We start from the raw sequence: 23909 nt of genomic DNA, 5'->3' as shown, positions 1-23909 counted from the left end.
CAGTCCATTCCATTATTCCAAATAAGCTATTTCTTAATGTTCACGCGTATTTCGATATTTAAGGTCCTTCGTTCCTCCTCTAATATGCGTTGCGGAACATATTGACTATATACCTTTTGTTCCTCTCTTAATAAGCTTTCGAATGAGGTATAAGGTATATCTATAATTAGGGGTTAAAGGGTCGTAGCAGTCCATTCCATTATTCAAAATATCCATTTTATTATTCAAAATTGGCTATTTCTTAATTTTCACGCGTATTTTGGCATTTAGGTCCTCCGTAACCCCTCTAATGGTCATTGCGGCACATATCGTTTATACTCAATTTATTCCTTTATCAATAAACTTTAATTTGGTGTATAAATTTTTCCTTGATTAGGGAATGACGGGTTGCAGCAGTCCATTCCATTATTCAAAATAAGCTATTTCTTAATGTTCACGCGTATTTCGATATGTAGTCCTTCGTTCCTCCTCTAATATGCGTTGCGGAACATATTGACTATATACCTTTTGTTCCTCTCTTAATAAGCTTTCGAATGAGGTATAAGGTATATCTATAATTAGGGGTTAAAGGGTCGTAGCAGTCCATTCCATTATTCAAAATATCCACTTCATTATTCAAAATTGGCTATTTCTTAATTTTCACGCGTATTTTGGCATTTAGGTCCTCCGTAACCCCTCTAATGGTCATTGCTGAACAATCGATGTAAATCTATAATTAGTGGATGAAGAATAGCAAAGGTCCAGTGAAAATAAAAAAAAGACCACGTAGAGTATTTTAATTTATAAATATATGTTTTGGTATTCAGGTCGTCCATACATTGAACCAAGGAATTCCTGTTAAAAATAGTTAGGAAAACCCACTAGTTTATCCTCCGAAACTAGGAACCAGATAAATAAATCAAATTAATATTTAAAGAGTGTTTTTATTTATTTTTTCTGATATCAATTTGGATATTTGTTAGATAACACCAAAAAGACTAATTTAGAAATACGGGATATAGCTAAAATGTCACAGTCAATTTTTTTATTTTTATTTCACTATTCACCGCTTTAACTTGAATAATGAAACATAAACTATTTCATTATTCATTATTCATCACTTGATATTGAATAGTGAATAGTGAACTATTTCATTATTCATTATTGAATTTTGAATAATGAAAAATGAATAATGGACGCACTTCAGCGTGGTTCTTTAATAACCTATTGATTCTAAATCGCGTGTCTTATTCATTGTCGTTTGTTCAAGATTAGTTTAACAAGAAATTATATTCGAATACTTAGCTCAAAGTTAAGTTGAGTTAAGCAAGCCTCATTCTATCTAGAAACATCGGCAATTACGGAGGTCCACGTTTTCAAATTTCGTCATATACAATGCTTATTTTTGGTGTAATCAGATCAGATGCAAAATTGCTGAAAATCTTTAATCCAAATATCGTGATGTCTTGGAATATAAAAGTCAGATGATAATGATGTGGTATGATTGCCAATGAGACAACTTTCCCTCAGAGACCAACGTGTCGAGAAGTTATAACTACATGTGTATGTAGATCAACGTACGGCCTTCAATAATTAACAAAACCTAGATACCGTAGAGTAAAATATAAAAGGCCCCGAAATGACAAATGTCAAACGATTCGGACTGATCTAACTTATGTACGTACAATACAATAAACGAGAAACAAAAATATGAGATATAGCAACAAGCTACAACCACTGAATTACAGGCTCCTGATTTAGGACAGACATATACCATGTATACATAATGAGGCTGGATTTAAGATGTATGTATTATGAAATGGTTTATGATAGAATAAGACATATATCAGATCAGAATTACGGGGGCTTTCAAATAAAGAAGATATAAACCAGTAATAGTTTAATTTTGGCAGCTTCAATTAACATATATGCATAAATAAATAAGTATAATATACACACAAAGATATTCATATAATACAATACAAAATATACACATACAAATAATCTAAATAAAGCGGGCCCAAAAGAAATAACAAAATCCGCCAAACAGCCCGCCAAAAAAGATTAACAACAACAACAAAAATTTAAATACCTAAAACAAAATTATACACACATACAAACAGAAGAATTGAACCCAAGGAATGAGACACTTCCTTGTAAGTTCAAGCTTAAATAAAAAGGAATAAGAAACTTCCTTTATACGACACACTCAGAGGATATGACGGACTCCACTTTAAGTGGAATAACTTCAAGTAAGCTTATGATCCCAAAGGATAGCACACTCCTTTGTAAGATCAAAATCCTAAGGGAAAAGATTGCTCCCTTATAAGATTAACATCGATGACCTCTTAAAGATGTACAAAGCATACAAACAAAAATTAAGATGATATATCATAAATCAAGAAGTAGACTATACAGATTACACATGATTGATAACATGTTGAAAGCATCTGCGAAGCTCGTATTGACCAGCCCCATGCAACCCTCCGTCCTTAAAGGCAAAAAGAGACCTTATAGGACGCCCTTTTACAAGAAACCTTTTATAGGATTTTATAAAATTATATATAGGATTTTATAAAATTAATGTTATATTTAGAACATACAGAAAGTAACTGCCTATTAATATTAGCACAGTCAAATCCAGTTGAATCAAAATCTACAGGTCTTGGTAAAATAGAAGAGATATATATGCAGCTTAATATGCGGAGACAAAGATTTAAATTTAACAATTAACTCTCTAAAATCAGCAATGATTCGATCCACAGAAAAATCTCTTACGTCGTTAGTGCCAACATGAATAATACAATAAGAATAGTTACTCAAGTTAATTTCTCCCTGATCCAGTTTCTTCTTCAAAGTAGAAATACAAGCCCCACTGTAAACTTGAAGGTTCATGTTAGAAGTACCAGACAAATGTTTACAGATTGAATCTGATAACACCAGCACATGCTTGTTGTTTATGTCTGAAAATATATCATAAAAGTTTGGCCATGGACTCTGCAACAGATATTTTCTCCTGCATTGTAAAGTTTAAATACAGCTTATATGCATCACTTGCCCAGTCACCGTGAAGCTGAATAAGTTCGCTAGGGACTCTAGCCTGGAAAGCAAATGACGCACCTGTCCGTCTAAAAGAATGTGTAGAATAAAGGCGAGGATCTCTACCAGTCAATGAAATGATACGTTTAAGTTTAGATTGAAACTGTTTGTAAGTTACTGTTTTAAGACCAGCATTTCTCTTGATAATAAATGCAGGAGATTCTTCAGAAGCAGAAATCATGCGGCACATTCTATTGTAAGCAGTAACGGGACATAAAATAGAATCATCTATTTTGACCAAAGGAATTTTCAAAATTCGTTCACCACATTGTAAAGTTTTAGTCCATTCAAACACCACAATAGCTACTCTTTCATACACAAAAGCTTCGCCTCTAGTAAGTTGCCTTTTACAATCAAAAGAATCGACAGAATCTGGCACTAAATTAGATTTACGAGACATGAGAAAAAAGGCAAGTAAATATAAACACCAATAAACAGTATCTATACAATTATTAAGGTTTAAAATTTTAAGCATCTCTTTTAGCAAATCGGGAGTAATAGGCCTAGCTTGTCTAGGACAGTGTTGTTTGATTATAGAAATTCCCGCCATTAACAATTTAAATTCAAAATTATCTAAAAGGGGAAATGGAAGATCTAAATAAAAATGATTTTTACACCATTAATATAATTTTCTGATAGAATCAGTCGATTTGAATGATAGACTTAAAAATTGCGCATAACAGCTAATAGTTTTAAAAGTGGCAGGAATAGGAGCAACGTCAAAATAAATACAAAAAAGCAAAAGGGCTCTCCATTGTGAAACTGATTTTTTCTTAGTGCCTACTGCAAACGAAGACTTAGTAGACCTTTGAACATCTCTCTCTAACTGTTTAAACTGAAAATCTGAAAAGAAGGAATTTACATTCCAACTGTGACTAAAAGTAAATAGACTGTTTTCAACTTCAAATTCCTCTAAATTCGAGGAAACCGAGTCAAAGAATTGAGTTCGATGCATATCAGACAAATGCCAACGAGACAAATTATCACTGATTCAATTATCACTTCCGGGCACATGACATGCTCGAACCTCGAATTCTGATATGGCACATTAGAAACAGATCTCTCTCAGACACATTTGCAAGTACTCATTTCGGGATTTCCTGAAAAATTTTACGTCGAACAATTTCAAATCAAATAATAAAAGAACAACATATATTTGTTCTGCCTAACAGAAGTTCCACTGGAAACTTTGTTATAAACAATGTCATAATATCTATTCCTGTTGGAACAAATATTCTATACCATTTATTCCGTTAGGAACATATACTGTAATATTTATTCCTGTGGAAATAATATTCAAGAATATTTTTTCCTTTTGGAACTTATATTATGAAGGAACTTCTATTCCGTGACAGAACAACATAATAGTGTGAGTAGATTTCACTCACGTCTTACAAATTTATATATTATGTTCTTTTACCTTTCCAGTCAAATTAGCTGACGAATTTTAGCCGAGTAATTACTGGTTTTTTAAATTATAAAAACAAACCGCATACCGCATTTCCCTAATGATTATCTTAATTAACGAGAATGTCCTAACCGCTAGAAGTGTTGGCGTTTAAAAGTAGATAGTAAATACACAAAAAAAAATGAAGGTATAGTAAGATAACACTGCGTTATATTTAACCAATGATTTATTTTATGCAATAGCAGGAACTGCATTCAACAATAATACATACATGTAATATTACATGTAAAAAAATAAAATAGTAACTTGCTCATTATTTGTTTTCAATCATTGTGATGATATATGACAATATATATTTGATCATTGTTTTTTGAATATTTTTGTGTTATACTATTGTATATTTACATGGTGTTGAATATTTGTATAAATATATCAATTATTCGATCGTTCTATTCATTTCATGCAGAAAATGGCACAGTGTCTTGTGAAGAACTATTGCCATAATAAATTTGTGTTGGATAATTTGGAAGAAGGTGATTTGATATCGATAAAGGAAAACATATTATATTCTCATTGGGCAGTATACGCCGGTAAGTTACATATATTGCAATTGTTTTTATGCCCCACCTAGTGGCATTGTGTTTAATTGGTGTGTGCGTCCGTTCGTTCTTCCGGCGTCCGTCCGTCCCGCTTCAGGTTAAGTTTTAGTTAACGATTTTGGTCAAGGTAGTTTTTGATGAAGTTAACACTTTCTTTACCAAATTGAACTGGATTGAGCGTCTCTAATGATGTCCAAAAAATTGGACGCGACATTCACCCGCCCGAATTGATTTCAATTAAAGTGCGTGCTTTTATACGCCCGTCAAAATTTTGACGGGAAGTATCATGGTATACAAATGTCGTCTGTCCGTGTGTACGTCTGTCTGTCCGGCGTAAACATGCCGCACCGTAACTTGAGAACGACTTATCCAAATTTCAACTTTACATAGTTGTTTCTAATTATGGTCAAACGATCTGTAAACTTTTTGGTGAAAATAAGATTAAAACCTTTTGAGTTACGGGACTTAGTAACAGACTAAAGCAGGTGTTTTTTTTCACATGTCGCGCCGTATCTCAAAAACAATTTATGATTATTGCTTAAAAAGGGGGAGGGTTTTTTCACATGTCGCGCCGTATCTCAAAAACGATTTATGATTATTGCTTAAAATTTTACACACTTCTTAGTTATGTTAATCTTAAGATCTGTATACTTTTTGGTTTGATTCAAAATTTTATTTTAGAGATATTGATTTTTTTTTTAAAGGGGGAGGGGTTTTTCACATGTCGCGCCGTATCTCAAAAACGATTTATGATTACTGCTTAAAATTTTACACACTTCTTATTTATATTAATCTTAAGATCTGTATACTTTTTGGTTTTGATTCAAAATTTTATTTTAGAGATATTGATTTTTTTTTAAAGGGGGAGGGGGTTCTCACATGTCGCGCCGTATCTCAAAAACGATTTATGATTATTGCTTTAAATTTTACACACTTCTTAGTTATATTAATCTAAAGATCTGTACACTTTTTGCTTTTGATTCAAAGTTTTATTTTTAGAGATATTGGTTTTTATTTTTTTTTAAAAAGGGGGGTTTTTACATTTCGCGCCGTATCTCAAAAACGAATAATGATTATTGCTTAAAATTTTACACACTTCCTAGTTATATTAATCTAAAGATCTGTGTACTTTTTGGTTTTGATTCATAATTTTCTTTTAGAGATATTGAGTTTTTTGTAAAAAAAAGTGGGGGGGGGGGGGGGGGGTTCGCATGTCGCGCCGTATGTCAGAAACTATTATGATTATTGAATAAAAATTCAAACACAAGACGACGTTCAAACCTATGATTGCGTTGGATAAAATCCGCAATTTTTATACGTGTGCATGCAAAACAAATTTCTTTGTAGAGGGGTCTAAATACAGCACAAACAACATTTTCCAAAAGACCAAAAAAGTGAAAAAGTATATTTTAACAAAACGCATTTGACTAGCAGGTCGAAAAACTGATGTCCTTAAACCCTGCTGACTGCCATGGCGATTGCCAAATAAACGGATCACAGATGTAACACAATGGATCTTAATTATATTAATTTAATACCAAACAGAAAACAATAAACTTGCGGAAAAGACGTTATATCGCAAACATGAGGTGCAAAAATTTGTACACCATATCCGGATTTCGACAATTAATGTCTCTTCAGTGATGTTAGGAATCGAAACGGTATTTGGAAGGCCATATAATTTACCTCAATTTGGGATTGACTCTTGAATTTTGAAGAGTCGAAATAGGATGAACGGATCATATAAACCCGAAGGCAAATATAATACAAGCCCAAACGAAAAAATATAAACAAGTCTAAATTGAAATATATATATTCAAAAATGTGAATCAAAACCCCACAAACAGGTTTCGACGTTTAAAAATTATCTCTGCCTAAAATACATAAAGGTTTCTACGGAAGCGTATTAGAGCAACACAAATTTTTTTTATATTTCTTTTTATGTTTGCAAACTTTGCAAAATAATGCAAACGTTTGCCAAATAACGCAAACATTTGTTTTATCTCATTCTTTATTTAAGTTTCAAGGGAAGCAGCTGTTATAGATGGAGGAGGCTGCATATATTAACATTTATCACCCTTTGTACGTTTTGCAAAGTAAATTGCTTGAGTGTTCAGCATATATCATGGCACAATAATGAGCAGAAGAATACATGTTGGTCTTTACGATAAACTTTGGAATCTACAGGCCTGATGATGAATTTTACGAAAATGTTATTGCGATTCTATTGGCCTGTAGATATCATGTTTACAGGCCCAACAGCATTTTTACAAGCCTGAACTGGTGGTCCTGTGGTTAAGCGAGAAGACTGCATGTATTTATATATGTATCACAAAGAAAGTTGACTAAATTGAAGTTATACCGAAAAAAATTACAAAAATTAACCCTGTTAGTATAGCCAAATTTGAATATACTTCCAAAGTAAGCGCTCGTTTGAGCATTGTGTAAGCTTTGGTCAGATCATAACAAGCCACCATATTGAAATAAAAGTATAAAATGAAGATTTTTTATTATTATAATTATGTACTCTTCATTCAAATTGCTACCCAAGCATCGAAATAGCTACATCACTAGATTGAAATTCAAAACCCCTTTTTAGCTCACCGGGGCCCGAAGGGCCCCATGTGAGCTTATGCCATCACTTGGCGTCCGTCGTCGTCCGTCGTCTGTCGTCGTCGTCTGTCGTCGTAAACTATTTCAAAAATCTTCTCCTCTGATACTAATGGGCCAAATACCTTCAAACTTTAACTAAATGTTCCTTAGGGTATCTTGTTTATAAATTGTATCCGAAGTTTTGATCCATCGACAAACATGGCCGCCATGGCTAAAAATAGAACATAGGGGTCAAATGCAGTTTTTGGCTTATATCTCAAAAACTAAAGCTTTTAGAGAAAATGTGACATGGGATAAAATTGTTCAATTGGTCAAGATCTATCAGCTCTGAAATTTTCAGACGAATCGAACAACCCATTGTTGGGTTGCTGCCACCGAATTGGTAGTTTTAACAAAATTTTGCAGTTTTTTGTTATTATTTTGAATATTATCACAGATATATATAAACTGTAAGCAGCAATTATGTTCAGCAAAGTAAGATCTACAAAAAAGTTAATAAGACCATAATTGTCAATTGACCCCTTAAGGAGTTATTGCCCTTTAAAGACAATTTTACACGATTTGTTTATCAAGTTTGCTAACATTTTACAATCTTCTCCTCTGAAACTACTGGGTCAAATACCTTCAAACTTTAACTAAATGTTCCTTAGGGTATCTTGTTTATAAATTGTATCCGAAGTTTGTATCCATCGACAAACATGGCTGCCATGGCTAAAAATAAAACATAAAGGTCAAATGCAGTTTTTGGCTTATATCTCAAAAACTAAATCTTTTAGAGCAAATGTGACATGGGGTAAAATTGTTTAATTGGTCAAGATCTATCGGCCCTAAAATTATCAGACGAATCGAACAACCCATTGTTGGGTTGCTGCCACCGAATTGGTAGTTTTAACAAAATTTTGCAGTTTTTTGTTATTATTTTGAATATTATTATAGATATATATAAACTGTAAGCAGCAATAATGTTCAGCAAAGTAAGATCTACAAAAAAGTTAAAAGACCATAATTGTCAATTGACCCCTTAAGGAGTTATTGCCCTTTAAAGACAATTTTGCACAATTTGTTCATCAAGTTTGCTAACATTTAAAAATCTTCTCCTCTGAAATACAGGTGAGCGATTCAGGCTCTGAGAGCCTCTTGTTGTTTTTACCCCAAAAATCTTTATATTATTCTGAGAATTCCATATTCATTTTTTTAATTCAAAATAATTCATTTTAAAGCCGAAGGATCATTATACCGGTACTTCCGCTTTACAAAAGTGGGGTATACTGTTTTACCTCTGTCTGTCCGTCCATCCATCCGTCAGTCCATCCGTCAGTCCGTCCGTCCGTCCCATGAATATTTTTCGTCGCACCTTTCCCAGGACCTACATTCATCACTCAACAACTTCCTGTTTACCGTGAAGCATTTCGGTGGGGGGTATCATCAGTGAGCAGTAGCTCGCAGTTTCACTTGTTTGGTCTATTTGACTTCATGGTTTCACAAATGATTCTTGTTTTTACTCTACTCTACTTTGTCACTTCCCGTAAATCAAAGTTTTCAAAATTTTCCCTAGTTATGCCTTATCTATTTGTTTAAAGCAAAATATAATGAATCGATAGACAACCATTGTTATTGACGTATTGTCATCATACTGTTGGATTGATTTAAGTTGTAAATTGGTATATTTTAGGCCATTCAGAGGCAAGGACATCGTTAAAAGAGCACTCAGTATGATAGGTCCAAATGCATACAATTTATTTTGGAACAACTGTGAACATTTTGCCACTTGGTGTCGATATGATAAAAAAAGATCCGGTCAGGTAACGTATGCTAATTTATGTATATAGGTAATAAAAGATACAAGGTAAAGCTTAGTTCTAGCCATTTTCGAAAAGTCATCTACACGGACACTTATACCGACACCGATACCTACACTGACTAAAAAAATAGAGGGAACGTATCAAATTGTCGAAATATACTGAATGAATAACCTCGGTAAATGTTTAGTCTGCCCTTCCACAAAATATTTAAATAGATTTTTTATAATTTTTTTTTTTAATTTTCGAATATTCCACCTGAAAACCAATCAGCCAATAGCTTCTAGTTGACAAAAGGCCTAAAAGTACATAAAATGATGCTTTATAGTCTGTAAGTACATTTGTCTTCTAAAATATAACCATGCCCATGTGCTAAATTTATCTGTTTTCAAGAGTACATGGGTCGGCGTTTTGGAGATAATTTTGACGTAGTAGGCTCCCCATTTTTCCACAAATTATAGTATGATGATCGACCAATTCATAGATTCTAAACAGAGCCAATAGGTTAACAAATCATTGATAAAGAATTGTTTTATACAGTATTCAAAATGAAAATTAGATAAATATTTTATAAATGCCTGTGTTCATTGTAAATTTTGAGCATGTTGAGATGATTCCTCTTAAAAAGATTACTTCTCGTCCTAGGTATAGGTGTAAGCGTCAGTATCGATAAGTTCTCGTCAATGTCTAGTTATTCACCTTCATACACAATGCAACCAGAAGGATATACGATAAAGTGGACAGCATAATGTTTTCAACAACTGGCACATGCCTACATGCCATTTTGTTTTTCTTTGTTGACATTGTTATTTCTTCTTATAGTAATTAAGATTATAACACAATGTTAACTGATGTACCCTAATTTTTTAAGTTTTTGTCTATTGTGTCTGTTTGTTTTGTCACACATTCTTGTCGGTATAATGGAATTTTATGCGACTATCATACGGCCGAGAGGTTTAGCTAGCTATTAAACCAGGTTTAATCCACCCTTTTCTACATAAGAACATGCCTAAATGTCTTTGCCAAGTCGGGAATGTGACAGTTGTTTTCCATTCGTTTGATGTGTTTGAGATTTTGATTTTGATTTATTTAGTGAGGAAAAAACTAAGACTTATCATTTCCGATCAGTCGCCTCTATCTTTTTTTCAAAAAGTCATTGACTTTTGACAATCTAAATCTGTTTATGGTAAACAAGATTTTCATGTCAAAATCGTTTAAATGGCAACTTGAAAACGCCTCTTTTTTTCTTCATTTTTAAAATATGTGTAGGTATATGAAAAAAAAGGTATATCTATACTTATTGTCATTGGTATTACACGTTGCGCATGTTGCGTTCTTATTTACTTGATAAGGACGATATATTATATGAATATCTAAACTCTTGTATGATTATTACCTTCGTAGTAAGGACGTTATCAAGTCTACTTGAATTTTCAATGAATCTAGCCTATAATCACCATGTTCACATATGATAGTATGGTTTCAGGTTGACAAGGCTTTAACTGTGTTTTCAGTAGTTGGAGGGATCGCGGTAGCTGCAGGATTGTTACACGAAATGTTCAAAGACGATGAATGAAATCGAACAGGTATGGCAAATTAACTTCATGCGTTTATCAAGATCTTACCAAAATATCAGTATAATACTAAGGCAAACAAAGGATATGGGGTATCTATCCATGACAGTATGGTCGTTTATATTTAGCACAAATCGACACGGTATCAGTGTCACCACACACTTCTTGGTCAATGCATATTTCTTTATTGAAAAATGCCATGTTGATTCCCCAATGATTGAAAGCATGGTACCATTGTAAAGATATACAAATATAAAATACATTGTAAAAGCAATTTTTTTTCTTCATTTTCTAAGAAAGAAAGAAAGGTGGATACCAAAATGACCATCAAAACTTGTATGTCAATAAAAATAAATGACAACGCCTTCGCAACAAAAAAAAAAACGAAAAGACGAACAAGTCAGCAAGGATAACTAAAGATTGAGCAAACATCAGTATACCATCAGACAAAAAACTCATCGAAAAATAATAACTTTTGAATATGATGTTGCGCACTAAACCCCAATAGGTTTTTTCAAAAGTTTGCAGTTATGTAAACTAGTGGCAAATGTAATTCTCAGGATAAAAGAACCGGGCAAACCTGCATGCGGACGAACATGACTATGGACGAACCTGCGTGAGGACTAACAAGATTAGGGGCGAACGTGCTAGTGGGAAACCGGACCCAGATTATCTTTTTATTTCAAACTGTTGTGATTACACACAACAAAGTTCGTTGAGGTGAACATTTTGTCGATTTCATTCATTGCCTTATTTACCAATTTATAATTATACATGCACAGCTATCCAATTTTCAAAAGGTTATTAGTTATTACCAATTTAAAAAAAAAACGTGTTTTTTTTTCCACAGAATTTACAGAAAGTAGTCTATTGTGTGAATATCGGGTTTTTTTTCCCCAAGAAATTGCAGAAAGTAGTCTATTGTGTGAATATCGATTTGCTATATTTTCAGTTGTATTGGAAACTCAATAGAAAAAAATGTTTTGATTAAAATAATGTAAGTTTTAAGTCCGGAGGGTATATCAAAGGTAATCTTAATCCTACAGTAGATTACCTTTGCAACCAGTTAATGTTAGGATTAGATTATATAAGGAAATGTCAATCCTATGACTCCTATTATCATGTATTGTATGAAAGTAACTTGAAAGACCTTCTTAATGTAAAAAAAATTTAAAAAAAAACAAAACAATCAAACTACTTCTAAGGTTTATAGAACTTTTGTGAGTTGGTTGAATTGTATGTGTTTTATTTCTAACTGGACAGTGAATAAACTTAAATCACGTACATAGCCAGTATGTAAACAGTTTAAATATATTGTGAATGTTATTTCTTTTGTTTGCAGGTGATACAGATGTTTGCTGGTTCGTCACAAATATATTTGGACAATGTTTGAAGAATACTGTTGTTGACCGATATATTTAAGTTACATCTTAATTTATTTTATTATAGTAGATACATCTCTCCTTCTAGGAATAAAGTTTGAAATAAGCTTATTTTCATGTCTATAATTTTACAATCTGAACGATGTAAGTCTAGAAAATTATATATTGTGCACAGTCCAGCAGCATGTATATCAAATTTTTGATGTCCAGCTGATTTGAGTTAAAAAAAAAAGAGAGGTGAAAGATACCAAAGGGATATTCAAACTCATGGGTCGAAGATAAACTGACAACGACATGGCTAAAAAGACAAAGACAAACAACATGGCACCCGTCATGTTGCTCATGTAAGTACAAACCCGGTGATAATTCTAGTAAATTTCGTAGGTCACATTCGGGGAAAGGGGTGGATTGAAGTTCAATTGGATCTTATCCGTCGCCATCTATGAAACAGATATTCCATAACGTTTAACCAACTAACGATGTCGTCCGTAAATATACGAAGGGATGATTTCAACTTCACCATTTGGAACTCTTGGTTTAGTAGCTTCCTTGTGAGCAGCAATTCTCTATCAAGGAAATGATGATAGAAAATATCAGCCCTGGAATATCGTATCAACTGTAGGGAGATATATATACACAGTATGCAGGCGCTGCTGGAATGTTGCTACATAGAAATGGAAAGTTCACAACTGGGAAGCTGAAATCATCTCTTTTGTCTTAAATTAAAGTTTTGTTTTCAATCGACCCTCATTAACAATTTCTTGATGTAAGTCAATAGATTAGGCAGACTTAACTGTATCTGCTGTAGCCTTCATCTAAAGTTTGGTGGGATTGATGCGTTGAACATAGTCTCCAAATTCCGAATTATTTAATAAGAGACAATCATCTGTGTAGTGGAAATTGAAGTTTCAGGATACTAAGTACTACTAAGTTCTTTTCTTTCTTCATAAGGTTCCCTTGTATAAAGTCAGCCTCATATGAATAAAGAACAAGTCGTCAAAAAGAGGAGTACAGTTGGTTCCCATGGGAATGTCGATTGTTTGTTGAAAAACACGTCCTCCAAACGTTACAAATATGTCTATCAAGAAATCAAGCATTTTGATAATGTCAGTTTCAGAGAATTTCTTGTTGGAATCATTATGATTTTTTACAAAGTACGATTTATTCCTCCCTAAGACAAGATACGTGTATCTACGTTGGCCATTCTTTTTAATGAAACAAAGCAGGACCAACTCTTTCAATTTTTCTTTTAGTTTGGAATTAGGAATGCTTGTGTAAACTGCAGAAAAGTCAAAATTTAATGTTTGAATACTATTGCAAGATGAAAGAGTCTAAGATTGTATGTACTCTATAAGATCTTCGGGATTTTTAAGTAACCACCCCTATGGAATAGCTAGTTTCACAATAACTGTGAAACCCGGCATTGCTTTCTGATAAAATTGATGTTAATAACTTAGAAAGAAGTTTCGTGGAGTACTTTGAAGACCAAGCAATATAACGTTGTTTGTAGGGATATCTATGTAGAAAGTAATATAACAAAATACCGAGCTCCAAGGAAAATTCAAATCGAAAAGTCTCTTATCAAATGGCAAAATCAAAAGCTCAAACACACCAAACGAATGAAAAACAACTGTCATATTCCTGACTTGGTACAGGCATTTCCTTATGTAGAAAATGGTGGATTAAACTGGGTTTTATAGCTAGCTAAACCTCTCACTTGTATATCAGTCGCATAAAATTCTGGTATCCAATACAGTGAAGAAAGATCCAGTTCTGCATCCTCGGTTGAAAAGTGTCATGGGGGTATATTGAGTTTCCAAGTGAGTTGTCAATACCTAATTCATCTATCAAGCAGTTTATGCAATGTGATTTATACACTAAAACGATGTTGTTTGGGGCTTTATCTGTGGGGACAACAACATGTGTGCCATGAGGGTATGACAGGTGTTTTGCAACATTTGGGCCTTAAAAATTGATGTAGCATTGGTATTCATAGACCCATTCAGTTTTTAAGGTCTGATTTGTATCAACGATCTCACACACTTAATCCATTCGAAATGAGTATCTACGTCTTCTTTCTCGTGTTTAACCCATATCCTGGCTTAATCTTCGCCTGAATCCATCAGTGTGTGGAAGTTGTGTTGCCATTTGATGGATTAATGTTCACAATATAGCGGGCCTTTGGATAACACATTTCGCAGAGAAGTGTTCTTGAAAATGTTTAGGTTAGCATTAATAACGTGGCAATCGGATTATATATGAATGGGGAACTAGCACAGGGGCAATCAGGAGGTTTAGACTTATATTCGTCAATATTGAGATCTTGCAGCACGTGTTAGTAATTGTAAACTTTAGTTACAATTGGATTGGTATAGGTATCAGAAATGATAGTAGTATACTGATCTTTAAAATAGGGAGGATTTTTCGAGTGAACTGATTTATACTGAAGGACATTGCCTAAGTTCGTGGCATCCAGATCTCTGTTGGCAAAGGAATTTTTCTGAAAGGATCTTTGCTCTTTTTCATCTTTTCGAATGCCGACTGGTTTGAACAGTCTCATGAGTCTGTGACTGGAAATATCCGACATGATATCTGTAAGTTTGCATTGATTTGAATGGGGGTTTGTAACAGTGGTTTCCATACATAAATTGTACAGAGAATGAAGTTTTGAAAGGGGTAATGCATAAAGATAGCTTCGTGCGCATGTGATGAATACCTAACAGTTTTTGTATAAACATGATAAATGGCAGTAGGTAATTAATAGAGACATCATGAACAGTTGGTAATGTGTAATGACGATGACCATGACTGCGTCTATGTCAAGGAGTAGAGTTGAAAATGTTCATCACGTTCATCGGGCTCCAGGAAGGGATAGTTAGAGTATTTATACCATCAATGTTGTCATTGCAACTATATGGTGTAGCAGATTAAGCGCCATTGATGAATCTTATCTAGACAAAACGTCTGTCTAACGTACTAAATGTTTGCCTAAAATTTAATATAAGTATACCCATATGAAAATCTTTTAGTCCAGTAATAATGAACGAGACAGGTTTTTGCTTTCGAACAAGTAATGTATCGGTTTCTGTTGTATACCAATCTACAGTACTCCGCCATTAGTATTCTTAAAAATAACAATGTCGGTCACGTCACGGTAAGGTTAACATATTTTTTCCGTCGACTCAATGGCAAACCGGGATGACAATGGACCTAAAGAAAAACATGTGCTTGTCATGTGTCAAGTGCGTAATGACGTCAAAGTCGTCTGCATTCAAACTGTAGTTATTGTAAACAAAAAAATGGGTGACAATAGACAACAACTGAAATTTGATAAGAAAAGTCATCTCACTGCATTAAATGATGTAAAATTATCGAATTGACAGGCACCAAACAGATTATAGTCTACTGTTTTTTTAGAAAGTATGAACATCGGGGTAATATTGAAAACATTCAGAGATCAAGCAGACCAAAACAATCTTTGCATGACCGGGACATGAGAAAATGTTCCCGTTGTGTAAAAACATCGCCGTAAATCTCTGTCCATTGTCAATATTGTCAATAAGATGTGGCCAGTGCTTGTTTGTCATTTTCCCAATGAAGACTACGTTTTTCACTATGAAAATGCCCACGTCCATTGGGCTCTATCTGTTCAGGGTTATTGTAGAGAACGGGTTTTAAAAGCATGAATAGGCCAGCTCATCAATAATATTGAGAACTGTTGGTGGCGATAAAAAAAGGGAACTTTAGAAACGTACTCAAAACATAAACAATACCAAAGATCTAGAACGTGAAATCCGCGACATATGGGACAATTTGACTTTATGTACTTGAAATCGTTGTATAACAGCATTCCTAGGAGGATTTTATGAGACATGAAGAGTAAAGAAGACATTGCAAAGTATTATGGATTGAATAATTGTGTAAGTTGTTCGATGATTGAAGTTCTTTTCATGTGAAGATTAACATCGACTTGCGGCCATTTTGTCTTTACGAGAACTTATGGCGGACAGCCTTGATATACATGTATCAAAGGGCAGTAAACTAATTGTGTGTCTAGATTTACTTTGTTGCGTTCCCGTTCACCATTTTTACCATGTTGATAATTTTAGATAGATTAACTTGAAACCTAAAGATTACCGGTTATGATTTTTTTAAAGAAAATTTATGGAATTTATTCTAAATTGTTGTATTTCATTATCATACTTTTAAACAGCCGCTAAAAGCATATGATATCAAACAAAGGGGGGAGCAAAACCATTATAAACCGTATTAGCATAAAGCTTATAAGAAGTGTATTAGTGCAATGCATAACTCTAATCCTGTATATATATATATTTTATAGGGAAGAAAAGGTATTCTGATATAGTTGTAAACGAACTAATATTATAAATTTAACATTTCCTTTTACATGTAACATTAAAAAGTGAACTTTAAATAACGTGCATCTGGTGTAGGAAAACATTTGTACCGTTAATATAGTTTTAAAAAAAAATGGGAAGAATGGTAGTTTGTACCTCTGTGTGAACAGGAATTATCATTGATATGGTCATAATAATTAATAAAATTTTTACAAATTTTTTTGAAATATTAAGGATTTTCTACCTAGGAATAGATTACTTGAGATGAATTTGTCAAAATATTTTGGAATTACAATGCTCTTCAACTTTTTTTGCCTTTTACATTATTTTGATTTGAGTGTCACTGATGAGTAATTGTAGACGAAACGTGCGTCTGTCGTATAAAATTGTAGTGCTGGCATCTATGATAAGTTTATTTTCATAATGATTAAGTTGAAAATGATTAGCAGTATTTATCATGTTTATAGAGGTCCGAACTAAAGTGTATAGTAGGTTTCCTGTAGATCTCACTGACTAAAAAATGTATTTTGATACAAACATGATGACAAAAAAAAAATCAAAAAGCATGTCATTAGACATTTAGTAGGCCTATTGTATGCACTAATGGTGCATTGGTCTTATTTGTTAAAGGTGATTTTGACATTATCCTTTATCATTGAGATTTCTAGGAAAAATTACTTTAAAACAATGTGAAAAGGTTTCATTGGGTTAAAGGCAGATTGGTTATATCATTTCGGGCATGTTGCAAAAGTATATTGAATGATACTTTTTTAGTTTAAAGTATCATTCAATATACAAAAGAAACACCTAAAACTTGAACTTTTGAGATACAACTATAGAAAAATCAAGTGTCATAAATTGTATTTGAAATTTTAAAAAATCCTATTAAAACCAAAGACAGATTTTATTTAATTATCTAGTACAATGATCGTGTTCTTTTTCTTTTTTTCAAGACAATAAGACCCGGCGTGACCCCCTCTTTTGATTTGATATGTCGGAAGTATTCATGTAAAGCAATTGTCTCATTGAAATTTAAACAATTCTATCGTTTAATGTTTCTTCAACAAGGAACAATCAGTTTCCCCTATATAACCCATATACATTATGTGTGATTTCGTTAATTGCAATGTATTTTAACGGGAAAACAAGGTCTGTGACCCTTGGTTTTTATATTGAAATTTGAAAGTGTAGTGACCCAGAAGTCTTTTACAGATGTTCTAGAAAAAAAACTATCGTCGAAAATTTAGACACAAAAATTATTTTCAGAAATGAGTTAAAGTTTATAGCAAGTGTTCTGTCGATGTCATTGACTTTAAAAATTGTGTTTCGGTATGAACATGATAAAATGATGATACGTATATAAAATCGATAAACATATCATAACAAACGTAGTAGGTCTTTCCTATTGTTAAAAAAAAGTTAAAAAAAACAAAAATACCGAACACCGATGAAAATTCTAAACGGAAAGTCCCTAAGCAAACGGCAAAATCAAAAGCTCAAACACATCAAACGAATGGATAAAACTGTCATATTCCTGACTTGGTACAGGCATTTTCTTATGTAGAAAATGGTGGATTCAACCTGGTTTTAAAGCTAGCTAAACCTCTCACTTATATGACAGTCGGATAAAATTCCATTATATTGACAACGATGTGTGAACAAAACAAACAGACAAAATAGGTAAAAATGTCAAAAATAGGGGCACAGCAGTCAACATTGTGTAATAATCTTAATTACTATAAGAACAAGCAAATATGTCAACAAAGATAAACAAAAAGGTTTATAGACAAAGCACATTAGCAAAAATGAAAGACAAGAATACAAAAATTTACCATAGCACAATAACACAATGACCGGATGTATAAGTACCGAGCCAAGTCAAACGGATATTGCCAAAAATAATCTAAACAGTAAAAGTATTAATTTACAAAGACAAATAAAAGAATACTATAACACGTTATTAGGATGATAAACAACGTCAGTACCTATAATCTATACTTCAAAACCAACTTGTATTATTTTTGAAGTAGATTCGGAATATTTATCAACAAGGGTTTGGTATCTTAATTAAAAATTTTCTCATTTGATAGAACAAACTAGATGTTTGGAATTGATAAAAAACGAAACTGCAGTTTAAGCTATAGATTTGTATTTCATTTGAAATAAAATCCTTGATAGAACACAGTAGTGCTTGGATATATTTTATATCAAGTAGGAGATATCCAAACACAGGTACTGCTGAAATACTAAGCTGCTACCGAAATGAAACGATTCAAAACTGGGAAATTATGGAATAACTTTTCTAGGGACATTTACTGTCCATTTTTACATGAATTTTATCATATCCGGGTAAAATAAGTAGAAAAACTGACAACGGCATTACTTAAAAAAGACATGACAACAGTACACAAAATACAACATACAAAACTAGATACTGAGTAAAACGAACCCAACAGAAAAAAATGGGGGTTATCTCATGTGCTACTGACGGTAAGCAGATCCTGCTCCACATGTGACACCTGTTATGTTAATAATGTAATTGGTAGGCCAAATTCGGTATCATTAATATGAAACTTCCAAAGTAGATCAAAATATAAATTATGTCAGAGGCTATGGGCCCAGCGATCATTGTAGATGCGTCAGACAGTTCCTTTTGTGATATTCAGCTATGGCGGACAAAAAGCGATAAGGTGTATAGGGAGGTGCTTCAAGGTAGATTAACCGGGTTGAATAGCAGGACATTCGGACTCCTCTTGAGGACAAGTTAAATAGGGGCAAATGAGATATATCTTCTACCCACATACAGCCTGGCTTTCATAATCGAGGAAACATTCCATATTGATTGGACACTTCTGCATATCAGTATATCCATCAACAAAACGTATGTTCTACTTTAAAAGAGGGGCGAAAGATACCAGAGAAACATTTAAACTCATAGATCGAAAATAAATTGACAACGCCATGGCCAAAATAGAAAAACACAAACAGAGAACTAATAGTTCACATGACACAACAAAGAAAACTAAAGACTAAGCAACACGAACCCCGCCAAAAACTGGGGATGATCTCAGATGCTCCGGAAGGGTAAGCAGATCCTGCTCCACATGTGGAACCCTTCGTGTTGCTCATGTTATTACTAACCCGGTAAATAGTATAATTCGGTAGGTCACATTAGTGAAAAAGGAACGGGATTGTAGTTACGCCATAAGGAACATATCCGATATCATCTGTGAAACGGATATCCCATGAAGGTCATCTAATTTGTGATGGCGTCCGTAAAATTTACGAAGGGATGATTTCAACTTCACCATTTGGAATTCTTGGTTTAATAGCTTCCTTGTGAGCAGCAATCCTCTATCAAGGAAATCATGATAGGAAATACAAGCCCGGGAATTTCGTATCAATTGGGAAATATAAACTCCGTAAACAGTTTCTTGAATGTTGCTACATAGAAATGGAAAGTTCACAATTGGGAAGCTGAAATCATCTCTTTTGTCGTAAAGTTTAGTTTTCAACCGACCCTAATTGTCAATTTATAGATGTAAGTCAAGATATGAGGCAGACGTAACTGTATATGCTGTAACCTTTATCTCTAGTTCGATGGGATAGATGTGTTCAACATAGTCACCAAATTTTGAATTATTTAGTGAGAGAACATCATCTATATATAGCGGAAAATAAAGTTAAAGGATATTGCTAAATCCTTTTCTTTCTTCCTAAGAAGTTCCTGTATGAAGTCAGCCTCATAAGAATAAATGAACAAGTCGACACGAAGAGGGGCACAATTGGTTCCCATGGGAATGCCGATAATTTGTTGAAAAAAAACGTCCTCTAAACGTAACAAATATGTTGTCAATCAAGAAATCAAGCATCTTGATAATGTCAGTTTCAGAGAATTTTTTGTTTGAATTAGAGTGATTTTTTTTACAAATAGGATTTATCCCTCCTTAAGACAAGATAATTGTATCTACGTTGTCCATTCTTTTTTATTAAACAAAGTAATACCATCTCTTTCAATATGTCATTTAGTTTGGAATAAGGAATACTTGTGTAAAGTGTGGAAAAGTCAAATGATTTAATAATATTGCAAGATGAAAGAGTCTTAGATTGTATGTACTCTAAAAGATCTTATGAATTTTAAAGGTTTTCAAGCAAATGGTTTTAATGCATGACTGACGGACGGAAAAGATAAAGCGTGACTATATTTCTATACCAAGTTCAAACATTTGTGTTTAAAACATATGTATGTTCACAGGTGTTAATATGTCTTTTGATTGAGTTAAGTCATTTCAATTGATGTTGTATCTTTCTATGTTGTGATGTTACACTATTGTTTCAGATAAGGGTGAAGGTTTAGTACCATTGTCGTTTGTTGATGTGGTTCATAAGTGTTTCTCGTTTCTCGTTTTTTATATAGATTAGACCGTTGGTTTTCCCGTTTGAATGGTTTTACACTAGTAATTTTTAGGGCCCTTTATAGCTTGCTGTTCGGTGTGAGCCAATGTTCCGTGTTGCAGACCGTACTTTCACGTATAATGGTTTACTTTTATAAATTTTGACTTGGATGGAGAGTTGTCTCATTGGCACTCATACCACATCTTATATCTATTAGATCGTTAATGCATTATAAAGCAATGAAACATTATGATTTCAGCTTCAAAGCATGTTGTGTCCCAATTTGCATCTTTGTTCGTAAAAATGACAAGTCGAAGAACCACTGCACTATTAACAAAAGAAAGATCTAAATCAACGACAAAACAGACAATAAAACAATACATCTGTTGATGTTTGTCTTTGTTTCTACAGAGCAGGAATTATGTTATTGATGTTGTCGGTTGTACAACGTGGTATTTTTGGTTTGATTCGTGTTTTGATGATTAAGGAAACAAAACTTGTTAAAAAGTTATTATATGTGTGTAAAATGTTATAAGCAGTCGACTTAAATAATATGCCAGCGTTAACTAGCACTTGGCGCAAATACAAAATTTCAATCCTGGTATCTATGATGGGTGTATTTACAATCACTGGGTCGATGCCACTGCTGGTGGAGTTTTTATTCCCCAAGGGTATCACCAGCCCAGTAGTCAGCACTTCTGTGTTGACATAAATTATCAATAATATGGTCATAATTATAAATTAACTGTTTATAAAACTTTTTATTTTTGAAATACTTAGGCTTTTCTACCTCAAGAATAGATTACCTTAGCTTTATTTGGCAAAACTTTTAGAATTTCTTTTCCTCAATGCTTTTCAAATTCGTACTTAATTCTATTTGGCTTTTTTTTGACATTTTTTTAATTGAGCGTCACTGCTGAGTCTTTTGTAGACGAAACGCGCGTTTGGCTCAAATACAAAATTTCAATCCTTGTATCTATGATGGGAGTATTATGATAGAATCATTGAATTGAGATAAAGAACGATAACTCTCTCTACATGAACAATCTGAAATGTGTCGCCACTCTCGTTAAATTTCGTACGATTGTTTTATTGTAATGGCTGCCAGATTCTCCTTTTAATCGCGCACTTGAAAAAAACGGGATAGAACGCAACAAATTCGATGTTGAATACGACATGAATTTTTATTTGTTTACAAAAAAATAATAAAAAAATTTTGGTAACTTGTGTATTTTATTCAACTTTCATTTTACCACGGAAATAGCCGAAGTTGGGACGAACAAGTAACCTTTAACCTATCTTACGTGATGTTTATTGTCTGTTTCATCTTTCCATTGTCAGTGACAGCGAAAGCAAATTTCCAAAATAATTACAGGTACTTCATTTTAAAGTCATAGTATCATAATGAATGATCACATTTATAGTGTTAAAGTTCCGTTCAGCCTTTGGAACACAGAAAAACCCTCTGCAAGCAATAATGTTCGAGAGAAACGTAGGTCATATGCAGAAGTAGTAAAATCCGGTGCTCCGGTTGACCATGACTACATGTCGTAGTTGATCACGGTTATTCCTGTAGCTCACAGACAAATGCAGTTGAAATTCCCAAATACATTTGTATTCAGCAGCAGTCTCCAACTTCACAGAACAAAATTTATCTCTTTCTGAAAAAAAAAATCAAAATGGTGACAATTCACTAGCTAAATTTTTTTTTTATACTTTTGGGCATCATTACGTGGTATTTCACAATGCTGGGTGCAGAGTGCTAAAGACTTCGGGCACAAATATAATTTCAAATTGATGACAAAAAAGCCTGACCTGCTTTTTTTACCACAGGTAGTTGTGCCGAATACCATTTCAAACCACTCAAAAGATTACATTCTATTTATTTAAAAGAAGCAAGTGGGACAGATGTAGATTTGTCTGATCGCTCAAAATAAAATTGAGAATGGAAATGGAGAATGTGTCAATGAGACAACAACCCGACCTAAGAGCAAAAAAACAACCGAAGGCCACCAATGGGTCTTCAACCCAGCGAAAAAAAAATTTAAATCTTTTTTTCAATTTTAGACAAAGACTATATTTAGGGACATAGTGAATTTTTGGCTTGATTAGCTGGCATTTAAGGTAGCGCTTTCCTCATATTAAATGTTCTAGAAATGATAAAAAATTTACAATAAGGTTGGATATACATGAGGAATAAAAAGAGACAAAACTAAGTAAAATAAGAAAATATCAGCCCAATAAAAACAACAGTGCCACAAAAAGAATCGACGATTTAAGGGTTAATACCGGTACTACTCTTGACATGAATCATTCATGTATATGCAAATGTATGAAGGTGAAAAGTCATTTATACAACAATAATTTCTATATGATTTGCATATTAGGGAATACGTTTATATGATTGGTCAAGAGGGCTTCCGGTAGCAGCCCATGACGTTATTCATTTTTCGATAGACGACATTGACGGAACTTCTTTTTGTAAACAATGCAACGAAGATGGCGGCGATAGTAGCACAAACCGGCCCAACGTTAAAAATATGTTTTTTTCCCTTCGCGAGCATCATAACATTGAATAATAAACATAAAACATTCATTTGGATGATTGTATGATATTTTTGTATGATATTTTTCTATCAGATATCAAATTTTATGGAGTACATTTTTTTTGCGTTAACCGAAAATTAAATTCATGCGCCAGGC

At 33.3% G+C, this 23909-nt stretch overlaps 1 long non-coding RNA gene across 1 annotated transcript; it reads left to right on the top strand.

Annotated features, from left to right (window-relative positions):
- The first annotated feature begins 9361 nt into the window (after positions 1 to 9361).
- On the top strand, positions 9362 to 12514 carry LOC127715203 (uncharacterized). Its single transcript, XR_007988222.1, has 3 exons — positions 9362 to 9500; positions 10984 to 11083; positions 12414 to 12514. It is a non-coding gene; the product is annotated as an uncharacterized LOC127715203 (long non-coding RNA).
- The last annotated feature ends 11395 nt before the right edge of the window (positions 12515 to 23909 follow it).

This window comes from Mytilus californianus, unplaced genomic scaffold (assembly GCF_021869535.1).
Source record: "Mytilus californianus isolate M0D057914Y unplaced genomic scaffold, xbMytCali1.0.p SCAF_9, whole genome shotgun sequence".
Classification (NCBI taxonomy): Eukaryota; Metazoa; Mollusca; class Bivalvia; order Mytilida; family Mytilidae; genus Mytilus; species Mytilus californianus.
The sequence above is the reverse complement of the archived record's forward strand: the minus strand, read 5'-3'. Positions and strand labels throughout refer to the sequence as shown.